This window comes from Equus asinus, chromosome 25 (genome assembly GCF_041296235.1).
Source record: "Equus asinus isolate D_3611 breed Donkey chromosome 25, EquAss-T2T_v2, whole genome shotgun sequence".
Lineage (NCBI taxonomy): Eukaryota > Metazoa > Chordata > Mammalia > Perissodactyla > Equidae > Equus > Equus asinus.
Genome location: NC_091814.1, coordinates 52,095,438 through 52,108,787, shown reverse-complemented (window position 1 = coordinate 52,108,787; position 13,350 = coordinate 52,095,438). Strand labels below are relative to the sequence as shown.

The 13,350-nt window shown below is 36.7% G+C and overlaps 1 protein-coding gene across 2 annotated transcripts in view; it reads right to left on the bottom strand.

Annotated features, from left to right (window-relative positions):
• Positions 1–13,350, bottom strand: part of NME7 (NME/NM23 family member 7) — a 227,262-nt gene that overhangs the window by 17,167 nt on the left and 196,745 nt on the right. The window lies entirely within an intron of this gene.

Sequence of the window (13,350 nt, the reverse complement as noted above, 5' to 3'; positions counted from 1 at the left end):
ACAGGCCTCCGCACTTGGGGAGCTCGGGCTGCGAAGGTCATTTGGGATCTGCCCAAGACCAAGTCTGAGCAGGGAAGGTGAAAGGTTCACCTAAGGACAGAAAACATCGAAATAAGTAAATAATAAATAGATAACACCTCCACACCAAATGCAGAAAGAGAGAAAGCTCTGTCACTTGGGACCCCCTTTCTTTTGAAAAGCTTTAAGACATCTTATAGTACAAGTAGAAAGGGAAAACGCTTTGCTATTCTGAGCCTCTTCTTTTGCTTTTGTAAAAGACATCTGTGATGTCAACATTCAGTGAGAGCTATTCAGAATTTGGCACTTTAATTTATGTGAGAATGCCAATTCCAATGAGTAAAGAAGATATTAGAGTTACATTTAACATGAAATGCAAATATTGCATCGGAGTGGGCTAGGGATAAAAATGTCAATTGTAGGTAAAATTAAATACCACCTTCTTGAATCATTTGTCTTGGCATCATGGAAACTTTTTCAGCCTTCTCCAACAAGAATGTCAGATCTTGGTAACAGTAATTCATAAATGGCCAGATTCCACAGTGAGTCACAGTGACTAAAACACTCTGGATAAACACTTCACTTATTTATATTGTTGGGTCAAAATCACAATTTATTTAATTATCTATGTTGGTAACATTTTTCAAAGAGTTACATTTACTACTTTGCATCCTCTCAATGTGCCCCCTATGTTGTTGGCACACACAAGAAACAGAGTGGACGAGATTAATGGGATACTGAATGGATACCCCTTAAGTATTAAAAGTCAACAAAAAGAGGATTAATAGGCAGCCACAGTGATTATATTAAAAAATAGAGTTTATTCCCAAGAACAAATGATCTGGGCTTCAAAGCATGACTTTACTACATCTTTGACCCTGGGATTTCTAAAATAACCTCTTTTTTAGTGAACAAGCGACATTAAATTGAAACTTTAATTTAAATTATGGGAGAGTATAAGAATGAAGTTCTTTAATCAAAAAAACCAAGCCACAGGGGCCAGCCCCATAGCCAAGTAGTTAAGTCTGTGCTCTCTACTTTGGCAGCCCAGGGTTTGCTGGTTCAGATCCTGGGCGTGGAACTATGCACTGCTCCTCAAGCCACGGCGTGGAGGCATCCCACACAGAGGAACTAGAATGATCTACAACTAGGATACATGACTATGTACTGGGGCTTTGGAAAGGAAAAAAAAAAAAAACAAGCCATAAAAATCTAAAGTTTTCATTTTTAAAGATTGATACCTGAGCTAACATCTGTGGCCAATCTTCTTTTTTCCTTCTTACCCCCGAAAGCCCCCCAGTACATAGCTGTATCTTCTAGTTGTGAGTGCCTCTGGCTGTGCTCTGTGGGACGCCACCTCAGCATGGCCTGATGAGCGGGGCCGTGTCTTCACCCAGGATCCAAATCGGAGAAACCCTGGGCCGCCGAAGAGGAGTGAGCGAACTTTACCACTTGGCCACTGGGCCGGCCCCCAAATCTAAGATTTTAATGTAACCTCTTTTACTTCCTTTCAAATTTGAAGTTCTTCAGGTCATAGAGAGACTTAATCTCTGGTTTAAAATTTAGTGCTAAATATGAACCAAAGGGTAAGGCCTCTGAAGCTGAGATTAAATATGTACTCTTTCAAATTAACCCTGCTGGTTGTTATATTCGTAAAGCACTGGGAGAAGAGCTACAGAGCCCTACTGTTTTACAATGTCAACTTTTCTAACGTTTCTCTTATTTGTGGGTTTGGTTAGTAGTGGAGGGAATTTTTTGAGTTTTTCAGTAACACTGCAGAACTCCCCCATGCTTCTAACTTGGAAATACTCAAAATAATAAATCAAAAGTATTGATCTCTACTTGCACAGGTTATTTTCTAATTGTTTTTGTCTCGATTTATTGATTTAAATGTAAAGCAATATTTTTAAGTTGAAGCAACCTGAATCTAATCTTTGATATGTTAGGGAATAAAACATGCCCCAGAGGCCAGCATGACAGTTACCGCATGGCTAAAATATCATGTGCTTGAATGAGGAAAACTAATATGTATTCATCTGAGCAGAATGTAAAATAAGATTTCTAGCTGTAAAATGCTTACCATTTGATTTGCTATCATTCTCAAAGGACAAATGAAAATCTCTTTATGTCACTTTGAATAGAAAAAATATTCTTTGCTTCATTCCCTTTAGTTTATAAATCTATTATTTATATCTTTCTTTTAAAAATTTTACCCTTGTTTGGATGGCACTGGAATGGCATGGGCTCAGAATGAAAGTTTCTTAGCCTTAGGTCTAATTTAAAATATTGTTGACCTGAAATTATAATATGCTGTTATCAATGCCCAGTGGTATTTTGTGGTGGAGCCATTAAGTAACCTAGCTAATTTCTGTAATCCATTACCTGGTTCCCATTATTGTGCCATTAAATATTACCAGGGTTTTAGTATCGACACATTCCAGGAACTTAGCACGCAGATGTGGTGTGTAGAGAAGTTTGACTTACAGAGAAAAAAACCTCTGTTTGCATTTAATTCCTAATCAGTAGATCATGCTTCATTCGTCCAGCAATCGACTCACAGGATTCTTGGTGGTACTTCTAAGATTAAATCACAACAAAGACGAAGGTATTGGAATAAAAGCGGTTCTGCTAAAAGCAGCTAGGTTACAGAGGGCTTGACGTACCCTCAGGAAAATGCCACACAAGATCCATTCCATGAAAAATTTCACTTTTCCTGTTAAAAGCATATATTCATGATTTCTACTGTACTTCCGATAGGTGTTAGAAAGCAGACAACACTTCTTTTGATAAATGAGATACTGGATGAGGAATATTCCTTCGACACGGTTCCAAACTTTTCCTACCGTTTGCTCTCTAGAGAGGCCAGTTTTGGACTTATGCCACTGAACAGAGAAACCTACCTACCTAAAAAGATTTTGAGGCAGATTTTATAAAGCTGCACTGAGGTATTCTATATGAAATAAATCATTCTGTTTGTGAAATTCTAAACTCCAAACCTGAAAATTAAAGATTCTGTATCTTCTGGCACTTATTTTCTTACTTAAACTTATCTTCCATTCCTGTTTCCCACTACATGGGCCCTTTCACTCCAGCCAAAATGTGTATTCATGTTTCTCTGAACATGTACATTTTTTTTCTTCCAGGTATTGACTCAAAATAATCCTTCTTTGTAAAATACTCACTTCTTCCTACCTTCTTTTAATGTCTAGCCAAGTCTCACCCCTGTTTAACACTTTTCTCTAAATGTTGTGGCCCCTCAACTGCTTCTCTCTCCTGATCTCCATTTATATTTATCTGGGAACATACAATGGGGATATATTTTAGGAAACAAGATGATATAACTAGTATTATGAAATGTTGTCTCATGTATATGCACTTGCCTCATATCTTTGGATCTCTAGGAAATATAGGAGCTCAAGGAGCATTTGTTGGTAATAACGACAGAAGGAATTTCAGAATGTGAATACTCAGGCTTGCATTTGCTGAGGAGGCTTATACAGAGCATAATGTCAATCTAAGCTTCTACCTTAGAAAACTAGAAAAAGAAGAGCAAATTAGATACAAATTAAACAGAAGAAAATAAATAATAAAAACTAGACCAGAAATCAATACAATTTAAAACAGGAAATCACTAGAGAAAAATCAACAAAACCAACAGCTGGTTCTTTGAAAAGGTCAATAAAATTGATATGCCTCTAGTCAGGCTAACTACGAAAAAAAGAGAGAGAACAAAAATTAGTACTATCAGAAATGAAAGAGGGAACATCACTACAGATCCCATGGAAATCAAAAGGATAATAAAGGAACATTATGAAAAAATGTATGCCCATAAATCTGATATCTGACATGAAATGGACCAATTCCTTAAAAGACACAATCTGCCAAAACTCACACAAGAAGAAATAGACAATCTGAATAGGCCTATATCTATTAACAAAATTGAATCAATAATTAATAACCTTCTAAAACAGAAAGCACAGGCTTGGATGGGTGAATCATACCAAATACTGGTGAATTCTACCAAACATAAGAAATTATACCAATTCTCTACAATCTCTTTCAGAAAACAGAAGCAGAGGGAATACTTCCCAACTCATTCTGAGAGGCCAGCATTACTCTAATAGCAAAACGAGACAGACATTACAAGAAAAGGAAACTACAGAACAATATCTCTCATGAACACAGATGCAAACATCCTCAACAAAAGATTAGCAAACAGAATCCAAAATACATAAAAAGAATTATACACCATGATCAACTGAGGTTTATCCCAGGTATGTAAAGCTGGCTCAAAATTTGAAAATCAATTAATGAAATCTATTACATGAACAGGCTAACAAAGAAAAATCACATGCTCATATCCATAGACGCAGAAAAAAGCATTTGATAAAATCCCGCAAACACTCATGATAAAAATTCTCAAAAAACTAGGAATAGAGGGAAACTTCCTCAACTTAGTATAGATTATCTACAAAATGACCTACAACTAACATCATAGATAATGGTGAGAAACTCAAAGCCTTCCCACTAAGATCAGGAAAAAGGACATCCTCTCTCACCACTGCTTTTCAACATTGTACTGGAATTCCTAGCTAATGCAATAAGACAAGAATAGGAAATGAAAGGTATACAGATTGGGAAAGAAAAATAAAACCATCTTTGTTCACAAATGACATGATCCTTTATGTAGAAAAACTGAAAGAATTGACCAAAAACCTTCTGGAGCTAATAAGTGATTATTTCGAGGTTGCAGGTTATAAACTTCATCTATAAAAGTCAATAACTTTCCTATGCCAGAAATGAACAAGTTGAATTTGAAATCAAAAACACAATACTATTTATACTACATCCAAAAAATGAAATATGTGTAAATCTAACAAAATATTGTAAATATCTATGAGGAAATCTACAAAACTCTAATGAAAGAAATCAAAGGAAAACTAATTCTGTGAAAGAAGGATATACTGAAAACATACCCCAACTATAAAAGTACAGTAACCAAGACAGTGTGTTATTGATGAAAGAAGAGACAGATCAATGGAACAGAATAGAGAGCCAAGAAATAGACTCATGTACATATAGTTAACTGATCTTTGACATAGGAGAAAAGGAAATACAATGAAGCAGTTAATCTTTTCAACAGATAGTGTATATCACCAAAAAAGATACAGAGATGGCATATAAGCATATGAAAAGATGTTCCATGTCACATTTTGTAGATATCAACAAATTGATTCTAAAGTTTATTGGAGAGGCAAAAGACCCAGAATAGTCAACACAATATTGAAGGAGAAGAACAAAGTCAGAGGACTGACACTACCTGACTTCAAGACCTACCACAAAGCTACAGTAATCAAGACAGTGTGGTGGTGTTGATGAAAGAATTGATAAATAGATAAGCAAAACAAAATATAAGCCCAGAAATAGGCCCACATAAATACAATCAACAATTCTTTGACAAACGAGCAAAGGCAATACAATGAAGCAAAGACAGTCTTTTTAACAAATAGTGTTGGAACAATTGGACATCCATATGCAAAAAAAATGAATCCAGACACTGACGTTATACCCCTCACAAAAATTAACTCAAAAGGGATCACAGACCTAAATTTAAAACACAAAACTATAAAACTCCCAGAATATAACATAGGAGAAAACCTAGATGACCTTGGGTATAGTGGTGACTTTTAGTTACAGCACCAAGGCATGGTCCATCAAAGAAATAACTGATAAGCTGGGCTTCATTAAAGTCGGTATATTCTGCTGTTCCATGACAATGTCAAGAGAATTAGAAGACAAGCCACAGACTGGGAGAAAATATTTACAAAAGTCACATCTGACAAGAGACTGTTATTCAAAATAAACAAGAACTTTTAAAACTCAACAGTAAGAAAACAAACAACTCAATTAAAAAATGGGCCAAAGGCATTAACAGATACCTCACCAAAGAAGATATACAGTTGGAAAATAAGCATACGAAAAGATGCTCCGTGTCATATGTCATCAGGGAAATGCAAATTAAAATGATGAGATACCACTACACCCTATCAAAAGAGTCAAAATTCAGAATACTGACAACACCAAATGCTGGCGGGGATGTGGAGAAAAAGAATGCTCACTTATTGCTGGAGGTAATGCAAAATGGTACAGCCACTTTGGAAGACAGTTTGACAGTTTCTTACAAAACTAAACATGCTCTTACCATGTGATCCAGCAAGCACACTCCTTGGTATTTACCCAAAGGAACTGAAAACTTATGTCTACACAAAAGCCTGCACATAGATGTTTGCAGTAGTTTTATTTATAATTGCCAAAATTTGGAAGAAACCAAGATGTCCTTCAATAGGTGAATGGATAAACTGTGGTACATTCAGACAATGGAACAATATTCGGTACTAAAAATAAATGATCAAGTCATGAAAAGACATGGAGTAACCTAAAATGCTTATTACTGAGTGAAAGAAGCCAATATGAAAAGTCTACATATTGTAAGATTCTAAATATATGACATTCTGGAAAGGGCAAAACTATGGAGACAGTAAAAAGATCAGTGGTTGTCAGGTGTTGGAGAGAAGGAGGGATGGACAGATAGAGCACAGAGGATTTTTTTTTTATTGAGTTCATAATAATTTACATCAATGTGAGATTTCAGTTGTACATTATTTCTTGACTGTCACCACATAAGTGCTCCCTTTCACCCCCTGTAACCACGCCCCTTCCCCTGGTAACCACTGAACTGTTTTCTTTGTCCATGTGTGTGTTCATATTCCACATATGAGTGAAATTATCTGGTATTTGTCTTTCTCAGTCTGGCTTATTTTGCTTAACATAATTCCCTTCCATGTTGTTGCAAATGGGATGAATTTGTCTTTTTTATGGCTGAGTAGTATTCCAGCATATATACCACATCTTCTTTATTCAATCATCAGTCAACGGGCACTTGGATTGTTTCCATGTCTTGGCTATTGTGAATAGTGCTGCAATGAACATAGTGGTGCATATGTTACTTTGGATTGTTGGTTTCAAGTTGTTTGGGTAGATACTCAGCAGTGGAATAGCTGGGTCATATGGTAGTTCTATTTTTAGTTTTTTGAGGACTCTCCACACTGTTTTCCATAATGGCCGTGCCAGTTTGCATTCCCACCAGCAGTGTGTGAGGGTTCCCTTTTCTCCAGACCCTCTCCAACACGTGTTATTTTCAGTCTTAGTGATTATAGCCATTTGAACAGGCAGAAGGTAATATCTTAGTGTAGTTTTGATTTTCATTTCCCTGATGATTAGTGATGTTGAACATCTTTTCATGTGTTTATTGGCCATCTGTATATCTTCTTGGGAAAAATGTTCATCTCCTCTGCCCATGTTTTGATCGGGTTGTTTGTTTTTTTATTGTTCAGTTGTGTAGATTTCTTATATATTATGGAGATTAACCCCTTGTCAGATATATGATTTGCAAATATTTTCTCCCAAGTGGTGGGTTGTCTCTGTTTTGATTCTAGTTTCTTTGGCCTTGCAGAAGCTCTTTAGTCTGAGGAACTCCCACTTGTTTATTTTTTGTTTCCTTTGTCTGAGAGGACACGGTATTTGAAAAGATCCTTTTTAGTTCCGTGTCAGAGTGTACTACCTATATTATCTGCCAGGAGTTTTATGGTTTCAGGACTTATCTTCAAGTCTTTGATCCATTTTGAGTTTATTTTTGCGCATGGCGTGAGATAATAGTCTACATTCATTCTTTTGCTTGTGGCTGTCCAGTTTTCCCAACACCATTTATTGAAGAGACTATCTTTTCTCCACTGTATGTTCTTGGTACCTTTGTCGAAGATCAGCTGTCCATAGATGTGTGGTTTTATTTCTGGGCTTTCAGTTGCGTTCCATTGATCTGTGTGCCTGTTTTTATACCAGTACCATGCCGTTTTGATCACTATGGCTTTATAGTACATTTTGAAGTCAGGGATTGTGATGCCTCCAGCTTTGTTCTTTTTTCTCAGGATTGCTTTAGCAATTTGGGGCTTTTTGGTTGCCCCATATGAATTTCAGGGTCCTTTGTTCTATTTCTATGAAGAATGTCATTGGGATTCTGACTGGGATTGCATTGAATCTGTAAATTGCCTTGGGTAGTATGGACATTTCAACTAAACTTCTTCCAATCCATGAGCAAGGAATCTCTTTCCATTTCTTTATGTCATTATCAATTTCTTTCAGTAATGTCTTACAGTTTTCACTGTATAAATCCTTCACTTCCTTTGTTAAATTTATTCCCAGGTACTTTATTCTTTTAGTTGTGATTGTAAATAGAATTGTATTCTTGAGTTCTCTTTCTCTAAGTTCATTATTAGAGTATAGAAAAGCAACTGATTTTTGTAAGTTGATTTTGTACCCTGCAGCTTTATTGTAGTTGTTAATTATTTCTAATAGTTTTAAGATGGATTCTTTAGGGTTTTCTATATATAAGATCATGTTGTCTCTAAACAGCAAGAGTTTCACTTCTTCACTCCCTATTTGGAGTCCTTTTATTCCTTTCTCTTGCCTAATTGCTCTGGCCAAAACCTCCAGTACTACGTTGAATAAGAGTGGTGATAGTGGGCATCCTTGTCTTGTCCGTTTTCAGGGGGATGGCGTTCAGTTTTTGCCCACTGGGTATGATGTTGGCTGTCGGTCTGTCATATATGGCCTTTATGATGTTGAGGCAATTTCCTTCCATCCCCATTTTGTTAAGAGTTTTTATCATAAATGGCTGTTGGATCTCGTCAAATGCTTTCTCTGCATCTACTGAGATGATCATGTGGTTTTTATTCCTCAATTTGTTGATGTGGTGTATCACATTGATTGATTTGCGGATGTTGAACCATCCCTGTGCCCCTGAGCACAGAGGATTTTTAAGGCAGAAACTACTTTGTATGATACCATAATGGTAGCTACATGTCTTTATGTATTTGTCCAAATCCATAGAACACACACCATCAAAAGTGAACTCTAATGTAAACTATAGACTTTGGACAATAACGGTGTGTCAACGTAGGTCCATCAATTTTAACCAATGTACCACTCTGGTGGGGGATGTTGATAATGGGGAGCCTATGCATGTGTGAAGGCAGGAGGTACATGGGAATTCTCTGTACCTTCAACTCAATTTTGTTGTGAATCTAAAACTGCTCTAAAAAAAATGAAGTCTATTAAACAACATCAACAACCAAAACAAAAAAAAATAGTATAATGTTCATGTTAGATCATTAACTCATTAGTAACCACTTGATCTATAAAATTACATACAATACTACATTGTCATTTTATATACTATTTTGCCAATTGTCATTTTCTGTGTAACTGTTTCATCATCTTAGAATGTTAGCTCCATGAGGTCAGGAATTGTATTTTATATAGTAATTCCCTACTGATATATCTAAAGCTTTTAGCAATTGACTTACTTTTAAAGTCCTTAAATAAAATGTGATGCAAAGAAATAATACAATGTAGAAAGTTTTCTGGATTTTAAATGTAGTTAAGTAGGTATCCACGAAATATTTCTTGAATAAATAAGTGAATAGACGATTTTTAAAATTTTATTTACTCTAAACATTAAATTTCAGTTCCTCATACTGACTCTGAAGATAGCATCCTTCTTTCTAAATGTGATTGGTTGGAAAACATAAAATAGAGAACGAAATACAAATAGTTTGAGAAATTTATGCCACCAACTAGATGTAGGAGAAAGTCACGTTACATTACCCTTTGCTTGACCTTCAAAAGCCAAGTCAAATGCCTAAGCTAACTGCTCTTCTAGTTAGTTGCAAAACTGCTGGTATATTCTTATAAGTCACTTTTGATTAGATCTTCCTATCCTTAAGCAAAAATGGAGTACAATATAAGAATCCCTAGGTGAAAAGGGCATTTGGAAAACAGGTGTCCTTGTGTCAGAACAAACAAGGAACTTTATAAGTGACCTAGTAGTTTGTAGTTTCGTTTTCATCCCAAAATGTGATGGGGAAAAAAAAGGATATTATTAAGGTTTCTGGGTGCCAAAGGCATTTCAGAATAGAAGGAAATGAGTAAGGAAAATAAATAAATAAAAGAGGAGAAAAATGAAAATAATGGTGGTGAGAGCAAGTACTATTGATACAATTACTTTTCCATTAGCATTTAGAAAATAATAATATTGGAATGATTGTAACATTTACAATTTATTCTAGGAAAGAAGATTTAGCCTGTGTCTAGACACCTAATAAATCAACTAGCTGTTTACACCTGAATGCTGTAAGGCATAGCCCATCACAAAACTGTGAACTGAACTGAGTCCTATTATTTTAATTCAGTTATTATGATAACTGAATTAGACAATACATAGAAATTTGCTTCATTGCTCACTATCGTCTTGACGGGATCTTATAAATAACGGGTTCACAACATAGATATTTATTTTTAATTGCATTCCCAGAGTACATCCCCTAAGAACAGAAACAAATCAACCTCTCATGGTTAATAAAAGTTTACGTAGTGAATTATGTGTTGACATTAAGTGATACCTGTACTTCTACTAATATACCAATAGCAGTAAAACCAACAATAACTACCATTTACTATATGCCACACCCTGGGCTATATCTTTGTGGAAGATATTTAGATTGAGTCTCTCACCTTCCATTTCATCTATCTTCTGTTTGGTACCTGGAAAGCTACAAACTACATTTCTCAAATTATCCTTGTAACTAAGGCTTTTGTTACAAATTAGGCTCCATCAATTAGATGCATTCATGCAAAATTTGCAAGACAGAGGCAAGACAAAGGGCATCTTATTGCTGTGAATGCTGGCAAGCAAGTCAGAGGGAAAAGTGCTTGCAGTAGTAGTTGGATTCAGCCTTCCAGTGTCTTGTCATCAGGTTCATGGCTGTGAGAGGCGACATGTCAGTTGTGACCGAGGTGGCAACAAGAGCAGCTGCCTGACCTCTGGATGACAATGACAGTAATGTGGGAAATCAATGGGCTTGTGTCATCCCCACCCTTCCACTGATTTTCCCGGTATTAAATCCCTGTCTTCTTGAAACATCTAGAGTGGTTTCTGTTTTCTACACTGAAGTCAGATGACATAGTTCTCGATACGTATTGCCTCTTTTAATGCTTACTATGAAATGTCATTATTTCAGTCCTGCAAGCAGGGAGAAGTAGTCTGAGGAAAGTAATTTTTCCTAAGTTACAAGGTTCATAGGTAAAGAAATTAGGGACGTGAACTCAAATCATCTGGCTCCAGAGCCTGTCCTCAGAATCACTACACTTCTGGGCCTGCTCATCCTTTAGACCTTAATGAAGGCTAAGGGGAGCCCACTTGGCATACCAAGATTCAGATTCAACTTTAAGTTTTGACTTACCTTTGAACTCAAGTTCAAATCAAGTATAAGTTATTAACAACTCAGCTAATTTCTCTTTCTACTCATCACTTCTAAATGCTTTCAGACTTTGGACTGATTTAGAAACAGAAATGCTAGTCCTGCGATATTTTCAGCTTATTCAGAATAAAAAAGTCCTGTTCACCTGGGAAGTTACTTCTAAGATGTTTCAAGCTTCGAGTTTTAATAAAAAGATGTGTGATATCTTAGAGCAATACACTTTACCAGTCCTCAAAAAAGAATAAAATGTATTTCTGTTCATAACTAAAGGAAAGTAAAAGAAGCGCCTGCAATCCTGATAATTATGATAACGAATTATCTTATTACAAAGGATATAAACGTGTGGCATATTAGGAAAACCCAGCATTACTGATTAGGAGACTAATATTCTATACACTGAGACATGTGATCTTAGGTAAGACGCTTTCCTTTTTGGGCCACATTCTTCTTATTGGTTAAAAAAAAAAAAAAAGGCGAGGATTAGATTAGAATTTGATTTCCTCAAAACCTAGAATCATGAACTGTTAGGGCAGAAGAGGGGTTTAGGGCGGGACTTCTCAGTCTCTGTCACCTCATGGCACGCACAGAAAATGCTAATTCCTGTGGGGCAGGCACACTGAGGCCACCACAGGAAGCAGTCCAGTGTGGGAGGAACCACTCCTAGGTCTCAGAGGATCGGTTTCTCAGCTCATCTGTGGGGAAGTCTGAGCTCAGAGAACCAGAAGTTCAGCCTCATCAGTTTCCACACAGAAAAACTCAAACAAATTTACAACAACCCATAAATTAAAGTATATCGTATCAATGTATTTTCAGTTGTGACACATATATTTGACAATTTTTCCCTGACGAGTCCTCCTTCATCTCATTTTCTACGTAGCAAACAGGGAGATCTCTTAAAAGTTACAGACCTGATCATGTTAGAGCCCATTCTGCCCAACAATTCCCTCTCGTTATTCTTAGGATAAAGACCCACATTCTTTATCCTATTAAAATAGTCCACCAGGCCCTGCATGGCCCAACTTCTGCTCCAGGGTCATCTCATGCTGCTCTCCTCACTGCACTTTAAGTTCCCCTTTTCCTTTCCCAAAACACACCAAGTACTTTCCTGCTTCAGGCCTTTAGAGTCAGGAGTCTATTTTACCTTTTTCCCCAGTTGACACTTAACTGATTTCTTCAGGTCTCAGTTCAAATGTCACTTCCTCCAAGAAAACCTTCCTTAAGCCCCCTTTATGTCAGGTTCCCTGGTACATCTCATCCTATCTTTTAGTAAACAGCACTGGTGGCAGCTTGAACTTGTTCATTTCTTTTTGTGACTATCTGATCAAAGTCTTTCTCATTAGACTCTAAGCTCTTTAACAGGGACAGTGTCTCCTTTGATCACTACCACCTCCTCAGTGTCTAACACTGTGTCACAAGCCATTTTTGAATAACTGTATCCAAGATCCGACACTCTAGCTGGAGAAGGTTGGAAAATTTTCCATGATACCAAGACAAACAATTCAAGAAGATGGTTTGATTAAGCTTTGTTCAATGAATGAATTTATGGTTTTGTTTTGCTATATATAGGAGTCTTCCTGGCAACTTTAATCTTTGAACTGATATAGATCTGTACATCAAACTTCTAATGATGTGAAACATGGATATGGTAATGCTTTACTTCATTCTAATTAATGAACAGTATGGTCACTCACTTAAAACCTTTCAGTGCAAATATTCTTAACAATTTTTGGATCGTAGAACACTTTGAGATCTAGTAAAGCTTTGGAGGGGCTGGCCTGGTGGTGCAGAGGTTAAGTGTGCACGTTCTGCTTTGTCGGCCAGGGATTCGCAGGTTCAGATCCTGGGCGCAGACATGGCATCACTTGGCAAGCCATGCTGTGGTAGGCATCCCACATATAAAGTAGAGGAGGATGGGCACGGATGTTAGCTCAGGGCCAGTCTTCCTCAGCAAAAAGAG